This window comes from Mauremys mutica, chromosome 4 (genome assembly GCF_020497125.1).
Source record: "Mauremys mutica isolate MM-2020 ecotype Southern chromosome 4, ASM2049712v1, whole genome shotgun sequence".
NCBI classification, from domain to species: Eukaryota; Metazoa; Chordata; order Testudines; family Geoemydidae; genus Mauremys; species Mauremys mutica.
In genome coordinates this window covers 42,039,692-42,056,318 of record NC_059075.1, presented here as the reverse complement: position 1 = coordinate 42,056,318, position 16,627 = coordinate 42,039,692, and the positions used below count along the sequence as shown (strand labels likewise).

The following is a 16,627-nucleotide window of genomic DNA, read 5'->3' as shown; positions in this document are numbered from 1 at the left end:
TACAGTAATCGGGGAAGGTTGAGAACCACTGCCATAGAGCAATGGCCATGAGCACAGATGCTAAAGGGAAAATGTCAAGTGCTTACTTTGTGGGACTTTCTCATCTGTAATAAATCTGTGAGAAGCTGGAGGAGGCGGGGGAAATCACATTTTTACGCCTATTGCTTTAGAAAAGAAGTGCCAACCAGTGGAGACAGGAGAGTGAGAGAAACAGAAAATGGATACAAAATAGGAGACCGGGAGTGAGATGAAGAGAAGAAAGTCACCTGAGAAGAGAAGAGAAGAGAAGAGAAGAGAAGAGAAGAGAAGAGAGAGCTGGGTGAATACCTCGAAGCATTTTCTGCAAATATTAATCCAATAAGAAGTTGAATTCTTGTCCTCCGTGTTCCTTTCCCATAAATATTCTATCTAACCAGCTACTGGCAGGAATGTTTGCCGACATAATGAATTTTAAGTAAGTGTCAGGCTTCACTAAAAGGGAATCTTGAACATTTACACCAGAAACATCCTTCTAAGAGTTATCATCCTGTGACACCATAGACACTATGCCATTGGACCGAGGCCTGACCAATCAAAACTAGCCAACTCAGTTTAAATTTCAGATATCAGCTATTCACAACAAACTTCTCTTGGACAATTTCCAGGTCCAGATTCATTCCTTGAAGCTTTTTGGTGAATTCCAAATAACAAACAAATTCAAGAAAATTCTAAGCTGCTCATGAACAACATGTGAGAAGATGAACAGGTAAAATCCAGCACACAGAGCATTTGCTAAGAATTATCTGCTCAGCTCTAGAAGAGAAGAGAGAGAATGAGCAAAAACAGCTGCTCCTAGACTTTCAAGGGGAGAGACTTGCTGGCAGAAGTGGTTACTACTCGGGGATATAGGGTGTGTGTGGATGTGCTAAACACAGGCCCTGGCAATGGGGATTGGGGATAGGAGATGATGGGGCATGGTGGTAAAAATAAAGGGATTGGATCAGAATAGGCAGGGAGCATGAGAGCGACAGACAGAAGTGGGAGATACGAGGGGTGGGGGAGAGAGCGAGTGAGGAGAAGACAGCGTGACTGTGTCTGATCTACACTGACGAGTACCAATGTTAACTGTCACCTCTCATCTCCAAACTAAATCACACCTGGAATTGGAGGCAGCGAGGAGCTGATAGAGTCAGCCTCAGAGAGCCGACAAGTCAATCAGAGCGGAGATGCGTGGAGAGACACCAGCTTTATAGGGCTCCGTGCCTTTATTCATCCTGGGATTTACACCTGTCAGCTTCCCAGCGGGGGAGCAGTGGGACTCACTTCAACACCACTTAAAATGGGACAATGGAGCCTTGTCTCTTTGGGATACAGGCGTTACCACAATGACCCTGTGCTCTCCTCTTCCTCTGAGTTCGCATTTTAAATTACGGGAAGCTCAGCTTCCTTAGCCAGAGAGCCCAAAGGTTCCTGGATCGCTTCCTGGAGCTGGGGAGTGAGGAAGAGGACTACTCAGATCTTAAACTCTGCAGGATTATTCCCAGCACAGCAGAAGTACCCCCAGATCAAAATTCTGAAGCAGAGAACTGAGCAGCTCCAAATTCGGCCTTGTGATCTATCAGCAATTGAGTGCGAGGTTAACCACTCATCTCACTGGCCTAAAGAAGGCATTGGGCTAGGCTGCATGAGCCCCCTCCCATCTTACCATATACCATCTTTCTTCCTGGGGTTGTTCTGGTATTTATTAGAGGAGGTCAGTAAATGCCAGACTGAGAGACCACCTCCCTTCCAAATTCCTGCAGTTATTCATAAAGACCCTCCTCCCCTTTTAAAGGAGCCCCTAGATCAGGACTCTCCCTGCTGGCTAAATCCTGGGTACCAAAGCTGATGATACAGGCATTGAGCAGCCTGATCTCTTAAGCCAGCTGTGTGTATTCATTTGAAACTGAAAGCAGCTCCTTTTTGTTGTCTGCTTCTCGGCATTAACTTCTCTTTGATGTAATTCATGCTTCCGATGCTCTCTCGCTTCATGGGGAAGATTAGTGTGAAATTGGCCTGCTCCTCCAGAGACTGCCGTGTTAAGCCTGCAATGCTTGGTCCTTACTGGAAATACTTAACCCACATCGGGGGGGGAGGAGAGTGTAAGATTCCCATTCTTGACTCCACAAGGGACTCCCTCTTCTCTTTTAGCTGGTTGGTGCAGAGAGAGAAGGAAATGGGAGCATGATCCCAGTGACGGAGGCATCCCATTCATTATGGATATTTATTTCTTCAGTAGGGCTATAGAGGTGCATGATACTTTAGAGAACAAATAAAGATGGTATCCCAACCCCATAGAGCATAGCATCTCGCTTAGAATGAAAACAGGAGGAGATAACAACACATGGGAAAGACTGTGGGGAATGAGGTGAAAACAAGCATATAGTGTCTTGTCATTGTGAGAGTTACAGAGTTTGTGGTGAATCAATAAAGTCTTTTTTTTTTATAAGCCTCCTTGGCGAAGAGTTTTTTGAGAGGGACTCAGAGATGGGGGCATGGCAGAAAGGGTCAGGAAGGGAGTTCCACACAGACCTCTCGTCCTAGCATCCCCTTCCTGACGGTCAGTCATATCTCTACCTTCCCCTCCTCTTAAGTTCCTTCTCAAAACTCTTGTCTTCAGGGAGGCCTATAAACTAAAGAGTTTGTATCTGTGAACATTACATCACCATGAACTGCATGATTTTCAGTCATGTACCATTCACCCAACAGACCATATATGTCCATCCTGGTGGTCCAATGCAGGGGAGCAGAGACCAGTACTTGGGCAGATGAAGAATCACAATCACAGAGCTGTTCAGGCAAGAAAAGAGATGGCAGTGTCAAAAGAGAACTCTAGATTAAATTCCACAACTGTAACTCCTACAGTGGCTTCTTCATGCCTCCCTCCTTGATCCAAACAAGGAAGTCATAAGCACCCCTCTCCCCATGACTTGCAGAGACCTGTATCACATTTGTCTGCTCTTCACTCATCCTTGATCTTCACTTTTATCCCAATCTGGCACTGGTCTATATCCCCCTCCCATAGTCTTAGTCTCTGCTTTTGCCCCTTTACCCCATTCTGCCCATGTTCTGTTATATGCCCATTACTTCCTCAGTCACTGTTCTCTGTTATTCCCCCTCTCTGCTCCCCTCGCTAGTATTTCCCTCCTATTTCAACCCTAGTTTCTGCTATTCTTCTCCCTGCCCCCCGTCCTGGTCTATTGCCCTCCTCTCACACACACTCAATGCTATTATTCCAGGAAGGGCCTTGAGCACCTCCCTTGGTTTAGCCTTGTGCTTCCTCTCGCTCGGACGACCCCCTCCCTCTCTCAGGTCTGCAAATCACTCCTTCCCGTGTCAGCCAGCAAATTGGTTTATCCTCCCCCCACCCCGGCTTTCATTACCTTGCCGAAATGAAGCGATATCTCCTCGGTGGAGGCTTCCCGTCGCCGCAGCCAGTACCCAAATCATGAGAGCTGGCATAATAAATGAAGACAAAGTGCCGGCGGCCTGGGCCATCTCTCCCACTGCGCCACCAGCCGCTGCCAGCTTCATTATTCGCTTAAGTTGCCGGAGAAAATTACTTAACCCTGACCCGTGTATTAGGGGCCTGTATTAATGCTGCGACAGGCGTCTCTTACAGCAAAGAACAATTTATTAGAGCCGAAACAGGCTGCTTTTCTCTGTCATTTTTCCAATCTGAGCTTTGAACACACATCATTAAACTTGTCTGACTCTCTCCCCTGCTCCATCATTCCTTTTTTATTTTTTTTAAACAGAAAGCGCTGTAGAGAATGGAAATTGTTCTGAACCCGCTAACCGAGTGTCTCGGACTTTGCCCCCTTCACTCCCCACCATGTTCTTCCCCCCTCTCCCGTATCTTCATCTCTCTCTGTCTAGTTCGCTCTCATTCCCTTCTTTCTTTGGAGCTTCCTTTCCTATTCTGAAATTCACTCTTATTTTCTCATTCTCTCCCTATCTCTCCATCTGCTCGTCTGTCTGTCTGCCTCTCTCTGTTTAATTCACATGTTCTCTCTCTCTCTCTTACTCTAATTCCCACCTCTTTTCTTTCTCTCTGCACAGGGCTGAAGCCTAGGGGAGAGATTATGAGAACTCCACTCTCTCTGTTTCTTGTAGGTTCGGAGTCCTTCTTCATGCCTTGTCCCTCTAGGACATACAGACCTACTTGGAGATGATCATAGCATTTTGGAGTTGGCCTGTGAACTATTTTTTTAAGTACTCCCCCTCCATCCAGTCTCTTAAAAAAACTCTACATAACCAGTTCCTGTGTATCTAGATCATGCCACTGTTCACAGGAGCAGCCTGATGAATGTGGGGGAGATTCAATGGGAGAAATCTTTGGGGGGCCCCCAAACTTAAGTAGTGGGTGATGGGAATCTTCTGATTATCTCCTACCTCCTCTGCTGCAAGGAGAATGCAGGCCAGCTGCTTGTACTGGGGTCTATGCATAAAAAAAAATTCAAAGGAGGATTTTCCTAATAAGCCACTGAATCTGGGGTCTGTTGAATGCCATCCACCAAAGGATTTCTGTGTAGTTTGGTGAATTTTAGTTATTTCCTCTCTTTTTCTCCAATTATTTCATTTCAGAATCCAGAGTAGCCAGTGATGATATTATAACATAAAGGCTAAAAAGACCTTCATGTCCCTTTCCCCTAAACATAGAGAGAGAATGCCCAGACCATGGTGATAGATGCATAATAGATTGGCAGGCTGAGAGATTAGATACATGATGTTGGCCAAGGAAGTACAATAAAATTAAGGCGCACCGATCACTTTAATTCACTAGCCTGAAAGTTGGGTGTGTTTGCTTGCGGATCCCCCAGTAACAGTTTTTATTCTCTTTTTCCATGCTCCATTCTGTCCTTCTCCAGGCCATTTCGTTTATCTGCCTGTCTAACTACCTGGTTTTACGTAGCACCCATCACTGTAATATTTATGTTCTGTCGTCACTCCTTCTGTTTTGTCTTTTTTTTAAAGCTCACTCCCTTCTTTCTTTGAACAGCAGCAACCCCTTTCCTCTCCTTTCTCATTCACCTGCTTGCTTTCTCCTGTTACATTCTCTCAGCTCTTGCCTCCTCTAATTCTCTGTCCCCCACGTTCTCATCTTTCTATCCCTCCTGCTCTCCTCACATTCCAGTCATTCTTCCCATCTGTCTTTCCATCTCTCTAATAATAATTAGCCCTTGTATAGCACTTTGCAAACATTAACGGATTAGTACGGACAACCCCCTGTGAGGTCACTCATTAAGAATCATCCACATGAAGCAGAGAGGTTAAGGCCAAAGTTTTCAAAAGTGTCAACTTATTTTGGTGCCCAGTTTGGACACCTTGAGCCTGAATTTTTTTCCATTTGAAGGCAGTTGGAGTTGTGGTAGCCCAAGGGCTCAGGCTGGGCACCCAAAAACTGAGGAAGTCAGAATCTGTGTCCGCTTCTGAAAAATTAGCTATATGTGACGTGGCCAAGGTCACAGAAAGAGTAAGTGTCAAAGCTGGGATTAGAATGAGGTGCTTAGTCCATTGGACCATCTTGCATCACACACTGTTGCACTCCTCCATTGATTGACCTGTGACAATAGGATTCCAAAATCCAGCCCTGGGGTTCTAGGGAGACAGGGACATCACATAACTGATTTGTGACTTTAAAAAAAAAGTACTGTGACAAACTTTCTTCCCCAGTTATCCATTTGCATTTCCAGGTGATTCATACATTAGATGTCAGCACCTTTTAAATCAGTATCTGGTGTCAGGCAGGGCTGTGTCTTGGCCCCTGCACTCATGAGGGTTCTTACCTTTAGAATGCACTTCCTTGGTTCGAAATAGCCCCAGTCTGCTGACTTTCAAGGCTTTTGGAGAGGGAAATGATTTCATCATATTAAGTAGTAGGATAAGATTAGAAATGAGGCTATTTGAAGTCAAACCCAGCAACTGCCTCTATCAGCACTGGTTGGGTTTCAGCAGCTTTCTTGTTATAGGCATATTATTAGGATGGAAAACCAATGAATCCTGAAGAGTGTTTACCAAGGAATACCAGTAGACAGCTGGTGATCACATGGTTGCCAAAAACTTAAGAATATAAGAATGGCCATACTGGTTCAGAATAATGGCCCATCTAGCCCAGTATCCTGTGACCAGTGCCAGATGCTTCAGAGGGAGTGAAAGGAACAGGGCAATTTATCATCCCAGTCCCAGCTTCTAGCAGTCAGAGGTTTATGGAAATTCAGAACATGGTTGTATCCCTGACCAACTTGGCTAATTCTTATCTAATTTTTTTTTAATCCAGTTATACTTTTGGCCTTCCCAATATCCCCTGGCAACGAGTTTCACGGGTTGACTGTGTGTAGTGTGAAGAAGTATTTCCTTATGTTTTGTTTTCACACTGATGTCTGTTAATTTCATTGGGTGACCTCTGGTTTGTATGTTATGTGAAGGGGTAAATAACACTTCCTTATTCATTTCTTCACAGTATTAATGATTATATGGACCTTTGTTATATCGACTTTAGTCATCTCTCTTCCAAGATGAACAATCCCAGTTTTTTTTAATCTCTCATCATATGGAAGTTGTTTCATACAGCTAATCATTTTTGTTGCCCTTCTCTGCACTTTTTCCAATTCTAATTTATCGTTTTTGAGATGGGGCAACCAAATTTCATGCAGTAGTCAAGATGTGGGTGTACCAGGGATTTATGTAGAGGCATTATGATATTTTCTGTTTAATCTATCCCTTCCTAATGGCTCCTAACATTCTGTTAGTTCTTTTGATTGCTGCTGCACATGTTTTCAGAGAAATATTCACAATGATTCCAAGATCTCTTTCTTGATTGCTAATTTAGACCCCATCATTTTGTATATACAATTGGGGTTATGTTTTCCAATGTGCATTACTTTGCATTTATCAACACTGAATTTCCTCTGCCATTTTCTTGACCAGTCACTCACTGTTGTGAGATCCCTTTGTAACTCTTGGCAGTCAGCTTTGCGATTAATTATCTTGAGTAATTTTGTATCATCTGCAAATTTTGCCACCTCATTGTTTACCCCTTTTTCCAGATCATTTATGAATATGTTGAATAGGACTGGGCCCAATATAGACCCCTGGGAGACTCCTCTGTTTACCCATCTCCATTGTGAAAACTGACTATTTATTCCTACCCTTGGTTTCCTATCTTTTAACCAGTTACTGATCCATGAGAGACTTTCCCTCTTATCCCATGACTGCTTACTTTGCATAAGAGTCTTTGATGAGACCTTGTTAAAGGCTTTCTGAAAGTCCAAGTATAATACCTCCACTGGATTACCCTTGTCCACATGCTTGTTGACACCCTCAGAGAATTCTAACGCATTGGTTATGCATGATTTTCCTTTACAAAAAGCCATGTTAACTTTTCCCCAACATACTGGGTTTATCTATGTCTGATAATTCTGTACTTTACTATAGTTTCATCCAATTTACCTGGTACTGAAGTTAGGTTTACTGGGCTGTAATTGTCAGGATCACCTTTGGAGCCTTTTTAAAAAATCAGCATCACATTAGCTCTCTGCCCATCATCTGGTTCAGAGGCTGATTAAAATGATAGGCTACATACCACAGCCAGTAGTTCTGCAGTTTCATATTTGAGTTCCTTCAGAATTCTTGGGTAAATACCATCTGGTCCTTGTGACTTATTAGGGTTTAATTTATCAATTTGTTCCAAAACTTCCTCTATTGACATCTCAATCTGGGACAATTCCTCAGATTTCTCACCTAAAAAGAATGGCTCAGGTGTGGGAATCTCCCTTACATCCTCTGCAGTGAAGACTGATGTAAAGAATTCATTTAGTTTCTCTCCAATGGCCTGGTCTTCCTTGAGTGCTCCTTTAGCACCTTGATTGTCCAGTGGCCCCACTGATTGTTTAGCAGGCTTTCTGTTTCTGGTGTACTTAAAAAAATTTTGCTGTTAGTTTTTGTGTCTTTTGCTAGTTGCTCTTCAAATTCTTTTTTGGCCTGCCTAATTATGCTTTTACACTTGACTTGCCAGAGTTTATGTTCCTTTCTATTTTCCTCAGTAGGATTTTCCTTTCTATTTTTCTCAGCAGGATTTGACATCCAATTTGTAAAGGATGTCGTTTGTCTCTAACGGCCTCTTTTACTCTGTTGTTTAGCCTAGGGTTGCCAATTTTCTAATTGCCCAAAACTTAACACCCTTGCCCTGTCCCTTCCCCAAGGCCCTATCCCCACTCGCTCCAGCCCCCGACCTTCAGTCACTTGCTCTCCCTCACCCTCCCTTGCTTTCACTGGGATTGGGCAGAGGGTTGGAGTGCAGGAGGGGGTGAGGGCTCCAGCTAGGGTGCAATCTTCAGGGTGGAGCCAGAAATGAGGGGTTCAGGGTGCAGGAGGGGGTTCCAGGCTGGAGCAGGGAGTTGGGGTGTGGAAGGGGACTCAGAGCTGGGTCAGGGGGTTGGGTCCTGTGGGAGGAGGTTTGGGGTGCAGGGTCCAGGAGGGAATTAGGGTGTGGAAGAGGGCTCAGGGCTGGGGCAAGGGGTTGGGGTGCAGGAGAGAGCTCAGGGTTGGGGTGCAGGAGAGGGTGTGGGGTGCGGGCTCCGGGAGGGAGTTTGGGTGCGGGAGGGGGCTCAGGGCTGGGGTAGGGGTTTGGGTGGGGGAGGGGATGCAAGGTCTGGGAGGGAGTTAGGGTGTGGGAGGGGGTTCTGATCTGAGGCAGGGGATTGGGGTGCTGGAGGGGGTTCAGGGTTCGGGCCCCAACCAGGCGGCACTTATCTCAGGCGGCTCCTGGTCGGCGGCACAGTGGGGCTAAGGCAGGCTCCCTGCCTGCACTGGCTCCGCGCTGCTCCCAGAAGTGGCAGGCATGTCTCTGTGGCTCTTAGGCGGAGAGGCCAGGGGGCTCTGCGTGCTGCCTGCACTTGCAGGCGCCAACCCCGCAGCTCCCATTGGCCAATGGGAGCTGTAGAGCCAGCACTGGGGGCCGGGACAGCACGCGGAGTTTCCCTGATCGCCCCTGAGCCTAGGGGCTGCAGGGACATGCCACCCACTTCCAGGAGCTGCGTGGTGCCACGGCAGGCAGGGAGCCTGCCTTTAGTCTCACTGCGCCACCAGACGGACTTTTAACGGCCTGGTCGGCAGTGCTGATCGGATAGGGTTGCCAGGCATCCGATTTTCGACCAGAACACCTGGTCAAAAAAGGACCCTAGTGGCTCTGGTCAGCACAGCCAACCACACCGTTAAAAGTCCAGTCAGTGGCGTAGTGTGGGGGTGGAGCCTCTGAGAAGGGGTGGGGCAAGGGTGTTCAGTTTTGTGCAGTTAGAAAGTTGGCAACCCTATGACCAGAGCTGCCAGGGTCCCTTTTCGACCCGGGGTTCTGGTCCAAAACCGGACGCCTGGCAACCCTAGTTTAGCCATGGTGGTGTTTTTGGACCTATTACTATTTCTTTTATTTGGATTATACATATAGTTTGAGCCTGTATTATGGTGGTTTTTAAAAGTTTCCATGCAGCTTGCAGGTATTTCACTATTGTGATTGTGCCTTTTTATTGCCATTTAACTAGCCTCCTCATTTTTGTGTAGTTCCCCTTTTTGATGGGTTTCTTTGGTATTTTCTCTCCTACAAGGATGTGATTTTAATTACATTATGGTTATTATTACTGAGTGATTCAGTAGTGGACCTTTTTGGACCAGATTCTATGCGCCATTTAGGACTAAATCAAGAATTGCCCCTCCCCTTGCGGGTTCCAGGGCTAGCTGCTCCAAGAAATTGTGTCTCTGCATCCTGTCCTGAGATGGCATGTCCCCAGTCAATATGGAGATTGTTGAAGTCCCCTGTTATTATTGGGGTTTCTGTTTTTTGTAGCCTCTCTAATCTCCCTGAGCATTTCACAATCACTGCCACCATCCTGGTCAGCAATATATTCCTACTGCTATACTCTTATTATTCAAACGTGGAATTTCTGTCCACTGAAATTCTATGGCACTGTTTGATTCATTCAAGATTTTTACTATATTTGATTTTATGCTTTCTTTCAGATATTATAGTGCCACTCCTGCACCAGCGTGACCTATTCTGTCATTCCTATATATTTTGTACCCTGGTACTACCATGTCCCATTGATTATCATAATTCCATCAAGTTTCTGTGATGCCTATTATATCAATATCCTCATTTAATACCAAGCACTGAAGTTGACCCATATAGATTTCTTGGCACTTTGGTATCATGAGTACTGATGATGGACATAAACTGAATATCCACCCCGACTGCTTTAAAGACCTAGCTAGAGATCGATCCAGGTGGTGCTTGATGTGCAAAGAGGTTATGTCCCTTTGGAATTTGCCATGATGGTGATGATGTTACTTGAGGACTGACATTTAGGGAGGGGAGTGGTTCTTACTATTGTGTCTATACTGGGTGGTTTCTGTAGTTATTGCTATATTTTGTGGGATTGCTTCTGTTTTTTCTATTTATATTGATTGTTTTTAAATAATTGTGGGGGCAACTGGAGTATGAAAGGTACCTTTCACTACTTCTTATACATCTAAATAAATAAAATAAACAAGGGGGGCAATTAGTGGCAATTGTACTAGGGTTTTGTGTGTGAGATGTGGACACTGATGGAGTTAGGCAGAAACTTCCCTTATGGGGAAGTTACTCCATAATTATTCATTAGCATCAGGTACTGTCCACTGCTAGAGACTAGAGTAGTTGACTAGATGGAATACTGGTCCAGTCAGGAGTTGTAATTACTACGTTCCGATCTACTGGGAACTGGACTGAAAAGCCACCAAATTTAGAAAAAAAAATTAAATGCAATAAAAGTGGTAATGCTTTCTTGTATTATCTATATGCTGCGTGTGGGAAGCTCAACTGCTCTTTTTATTTCCCATCACTGTTATTGTAATTTATATGTGCATTGGCCGAATTTCCAAGGGAGCTCCCTGTTCTGAAAGGAAATAAAGGTATTTCTTGCAGTGGCAGGAATCAAGGGGATTTTCTAGCTCCTTGTCAGAGAAGGAGTAGGTGTGGGCTGAGTATCTCATGTGGGGGAAGTCAGTGCCTGACGGCTAGAGGTTTGGTGTGGGAACATGTGGTATCTCAGATGTCTCATGAGGAAGGAGAATACATGGAGGTCTGAGTGTCTCAGAGATAGGGGTTGACGGAGATCAGGTACCTCTCAGCTGTGTGTGTGTGTGTTTGGGAATCTTGTGGAAGAGAGCTATGTATTTCATAGCAAAGAGAGGTGCAGGATGGAGCAGAAACTGGAGTGGCTAATCACACAAGGCCGACATATCCTTATGGAGAGAGCAGGCAGCCTGTGGTTTCTTCTCATCCCACTCCATGATTTGAAAGATTCTGTGGTGGGAAGGACATGGGATAGGGTGTCTCCCCCAGAGCTCTCAGCTGGAGCAGAGCAGAGCATCGTGTGTTCTCCCTGTACTTTTATTTAGTTCCTATGACCGAGTGGAGAATATGTATTTTTAAATAACTGCTGAGGGGGCAGCGTGCTGGAAAAGCTCTGCATGGCCGTGTATGAGAGACTCAGACAGATGGGGGGAAGCCCCTGGTGTGGCTGTTGAGTGTCATTTGTGGCCATCAGCTGAAAGGCTTTGAAGGGGTTCACATCCCTGTAGGTCCCATTTGCCCTCAGTTCTACTGGCAAAGCCTGGCCAGGGTTAGATATCAGTAGGATGGAGAGCTGGAGAACGGATCTCTTTCAGAGGCCAGGAGGGTGTGGGCGCTGACTGAGGGCTCATCTACACTGGCACTTTACAGCGCTGCAACTTTCTCGCTCGGGGGTGTGAAAAAACACACCCCTGAGCGCTGCAAGTTTCAGCGCTGTAACACACCAGTATAGACAGTGCACCAGCACTGGGAGCCACTGGAGGTGTTCTTTTAGAGCGCCGGGAGAGCAGCTGAGAGAGACTACACAAGCCATGTTAAAGCACTGCCGTTAAAGCCACGTTAAAGTGCAGCACTTGAACGTTGTCAGTGAAGACATGCCCTGAGTCAGAGATGGGGAGGGAATGGGGCTGACTGGTTTAAGGTACGTGCAAACCAGGCAACCCCCTCTTGGACCATTTGTGAGGCACCTGGGATGGAACCATGTGATTTCCTGACCAGCACATTCCTAAGCAGCCCACTCCCTCCAGGACTTCTAGCAATGCTGGTGAAGACTTTTGCTCTATCATACATACACACACTGCTCTTCCCTGTGGACTCTAGCCCTCCCTGGGGCTCCCAGCAAAGCAAGGGCAGACTCCTGTCCCATCTTGCACACATCTGCTATTCCCGTGGAGCAGGGGTGGGCAAACTTTTTGACCTGAGGGGCTGCATCTGGGTATGGAAATTGTATGGCGGGCCATGAATGCCTAGTGGGGGAGAGGGACTCTATGGGGTGTAGCATGGGGGGCTATATAAGGGATGTTACCGAGGTGGGGGGTGGGGTGGAGCTCTACAAGAGCAGTACTGGGGACCCTTAGGGGCCCTGCCGGCAGTGATGCCAAGGGGGCCGTACCAGGCACCGCCATGGGCGGAGTCACCCTAGCTGTGACAGGTGTGGCCCCTTGGCGGTTTCGAAGCTCTCGAGGGTGGGGCCGTAGGAGACCGGGAGGGGATTGGGCACACTGCCGCGTGGGGGCGGGGGGGGGGCCTGCCGCATAGGGATGGGGTTCCAATCCCGGAAACAGTGCGGTGAAGTGGCGCCTGCACAGTGTGGCTCTGCGTGTGCCAGAAGATGGTGGAATTGTGAGTTGGGGGCTGGGGAGCACCAGGTGGGCGGAGCGGGACAAGCCCCTGCTCTCCGGCTGGAGTGCCAGAGTGGGGCAAGCCCCCGACCTCGCTCCATGGTGGGAGCTCAAGGGCCAGATAAAACCGTCTGATGGGCCAGAAGAGGCCTGCAGGCTGTAGTTTGCCCACGCCTGCCCTGGAGCCTTCAACCCTCTCCTGGTCTACCAGCAATGAACAGATAAGCTCCTCAGTCAGAGGGGATGGATTCTTTCAGCCTCCCATTTCTGCAGATCTCCCAGCTGCTTCTTCCCAGGCCTTCCCAGCTCATCTCCACTGAGACTGTGGGCAGCTGGTGCAGAGGGAAGAGCCAGGGGGACACTGATGCGAGGGTGAGAGTGAATAGTTGGTGTGGCAGCTTTTCTGCTGGGAGTCCCTCCCAAATTCCCTGTCACTCTCCTGCTCAGTCTGATAGCTCTTCCAAGTTCTCTAATCACCTTCCTGCTGTAATGAGCCTCTCATGCTGCTGATGGAAATCAGGGTATTTGGTTATGAAAGGGACACTGTTAATAACAAGATCTCTCCCCACTCTATCCCCCTCCTTCCAGCCCCCCCCCCCAGCTCTCCACACAATTCTCTCAATTAACGATAGGCAGAAATTAATTTTTCCCCCAGACTGAAACAATTGCCTGGCAGAGGATTGCCAGCTCGGCTCCAGATAGGGACCTTTCCCAGCAGGGCCCAGAGAAAGGAAGAGAGACCGAGGCGATAAGCAGGGCCCTATCAGCAGCCACAGGACACCGTAATACAAATGTTATCCTTAGAAATGTACTTAAAGAGGATATGTTTATAATTCGAAGGGGATTGTCAAGCCGCTTCCCCCGCCCCTCCCAGCAGCTCTATGCTGCCGCTTCTTCCTTGCCTTGGAGCTCTGTGATGCCTACAAGGGGCTTAGCAGTGGTGGCACCAAACAAACATGTCCCATTTGCTCCCCTGGCTGTGGTGCAGGGGAGGTTGGGGATATGCAGGCACAGTCTTCCTGTAAACTGCCAAAGCCGCCTCATCACCCCACTACCTGCCAATCAGCAAAGGCTGGATAAGGAGTAACAGAGCACGAGCAGGATATGTTGGAGGGGGAGGGGCTTGCAGCTGGTCCAGGATCTAGTTCAGTCTCATGCAAAGGGGTTAGAACCAGTCTAGTACATTGTGTTGGGGAAAGATGGTGGCAAGGATCACTAGAGTCCCATCTAATACAGTGGGGCGGGGAATGGAGCGCAGGATACAGCCTGGCCTAGAGGGCAGGAGCCAGTTAGATCCAATCCAGGGGCAGAATCCAGGGTTGTCTGGTTCAAGGGCGCATGTTCCAATAAAATGTATGAGTTAGGATACTTCTGCTCTGGGGGGAGGGGTTCAGTCTAGGTGCCCAAGTATGTATATTTTTTCCCATGTAATAAATCTCTAGGGTAAAAGGGCAGCTTCTCTGTCACAGCTCTAGCTGGGGACCCAGCCCAAGCCACCGGTGCCAGCTAGAGGGGCCTAGCCCTGCTGTCAGTTAGACAAATCAAGGCATTCTGTGGATGCCATCTTTAAAAGTCTCTCTCTTTGCACCCAATGTTGCCTTTTCCTGTAAGGACCACATTGCAAAGCCAGGGTACAGCACAGGCTGACGCATGCCACCAGATTCCTGTAAGATGGCCAGATCAATGGTCTGGGCCTTTCCAACAAGCCATTCGCAACTCAGCAACCCAAGTCTTCAGAAACTCCTCCAAGAAGGAAAAAGCTTCCCTTTCAGAAGGGAAAAGCTACAGAGTTGCCTCGTCCACTGTGCACTCCTTCACTCCTTCTCCCTTTCAACCCTGTCCTTCTCAATACCCAAGAAAGATTAACTCCTCTCCGCGTGGCAGAGAAAGTTATTATCATTAATGAAGAATTAAAAGAGAGCGATTAATAAAGAGCCCTTATCTGGTAGCGAGGAGGAGGCTGGACAATGGGAGGAAGATGGAGAAAATGAAAAACAATAAATATGAAGCGTAAAAGGAGGCGAGCGCTGCTCCCACTTGTTAGATCGCAGCTGCATCTCCTGAGGGGGGAAGGCTCCAAATTGCTAATTACTGCCTCTGAAAAGACCTCGCTCTGATATGTTTGCCGCTGAAAGGCTCCCATTAATGAAGCAGCGATGATGCCGTTTCCCTTTGACTTGCCTTCAATTCCCTCTCTGAGCTTCCTCCCAAGCCGGGAACAATGAGGCCCTGGGAGCTGGCGGCTCCCACAGGCCTTGCAGAGACTAGGCCGGGGGCAGTGGAGTGAGGGGAGCCGAGCCGTCTGTGAAATATGGAGGGGGGAGATAAGGCAAAGACAGAGGAAAGAGGCTCACTCCCAGGAGCCCAGGGAAAATTTGCAGTTATTATGAAGGAGATGAGACAGATTAAAAGCCCTTGTGTTCTATGCTGCCCTTTAATTTAGTGGCTTCATCTCCGAGATGAAAGAAGTTGGAAATGACTTTCTCCGCATTTCGCTGCAAGAAGCTTCATGGCACATTTTTTGACTTTATTCCTCCCTTTGTCTCTTGCCCCTTTCCCTCTCTTTCCTTTTAACCCCTGGAAGGTTTTGCCAAGAAGCATCAGGGGGCCTTGCAGAGCATTCACTGGGGGAGAGTGATAACCCCCTTCTATACCTGTCCTATCATCTAGGGCTGGACCTCTCTGTATACCCAGAGGAAAGCTTGCTGGGCGTAAGGATAGCAATGACTTGGCTGGTATGATCCAGTGGAGCTCCCTCTCTTGCTCATGTTGGCAATACCCCAAGCAATTAATGCCCTCCCTTCCCTGCCCACACCCAACAATATTGCCTCTAACAAAGATGGAAGGGGGGTGTCAAAGTAAAACTATCCCTGGACTGTATAAAATACTTGTACATACAGAGTCCAGAAAACGGTACCTGTCCTGTCAGGAAAATAGTTCTGAGCATGCATCTGCATAGCACTTCACAAACATTAATAGATGAAGGCTCACAATGGACCTGGAAGCAGGAGTCAATACCATTATTCGCACTATTTAGATGGGGAAACTGAGACATAGAGGGATTAAGTAATTTGCCAGGAATATGGATGGAATCAGGGGCACAATTAGGATTAGAACTCTTGGTTCCTAGCCCTCTGCACAGTTCTTCTCGCTCTCTGCCTCTCTTCAGAGGTACTTGGTGTAAAGCAGTACAGACATATTGCAAACTGACCAGCAAATAGGTTCTGCTATGTTCCTCCCAATTCTTATTCCCACTTTTCCTACCTTCTTCTCATAGAATCATAGAAGATTAGGGTTAGAAGAGGTCTCAGGAGGTCATCTAGTCTAACCCCCTGCTTAAAGCAGGACCAACCTCAACTAAATCACCCCAGCCAGGGCTTTGTCAAGCCGGGCCTTAAAAACTTCTAAGGATGGAGATTCCACCACCTCCCTAGGTAACCCATTCCAATGCTTCACTACCCTCCTAGTGAAATAGTTTTTCCTAATATCCAACCTAGACCTCCCCCACTGCAACTTGAGACCATTACTCCTTGTTCTGTCATCTGCCACCACTGAGAACGGCCTAGCTCCATCCTCTTTGGAACCTCACTTCAGGTAGTTGAAAGCTGCTATCAAATCCCTCCTCACTCTTCTCTTCTGCAGACTAAATAAGCCCAGTTCCCTCAGCCTCTCCTCATAAGTCATGTGCCACAGCCCCCTAATAATTTTCGTTGCCCTCTGCTGGACTCTCTCCAATTTGTTCACATCCTTTCTGTAGTGGGGGCCCCAAAACTGGACTCAATGCTCCAGATGTGTCCTCACCAGTGCCGAATAGAGGGGAATAATCACTTCCCTCGATCTGCTGGCAATGCTCTTATTAATGTAGCCCAATATGCCCTTG

At 47.3% G+C, this 16,627-nt stretch overlaps 1 protein-coding gene across 13 annotated transcripts in view; it reads left to right on the top strand.

Annotated features, from left to right (window-relative positions):
- The window catches only part of GPATCH2L (G-patch domain containing 2 like), a 99,114-nt gene that overhangs the window by 37,973 nt on the left and 44,514 nt on the right, over positions 1–16,627 (top strand). For 10 of the 13 annotated variants that reach the window (XM_045014319.1, XM_045014318.1, XM_045014314.1 and 7 more), the window contains exon 1: positions 654–745. The exons of 2 other annotated variants lie outside the window; for them this stretch is intronic. The gene's annotated coding sequence lies outside the window, so the exon portion shown is untranslated. Of the gene's footprint in view, positions 1–653; positions 746–16,627 lie in introns of those variants that run through there. One more of the 13 variants, XM_045014313.1, reaches the window with a different exon arrangement.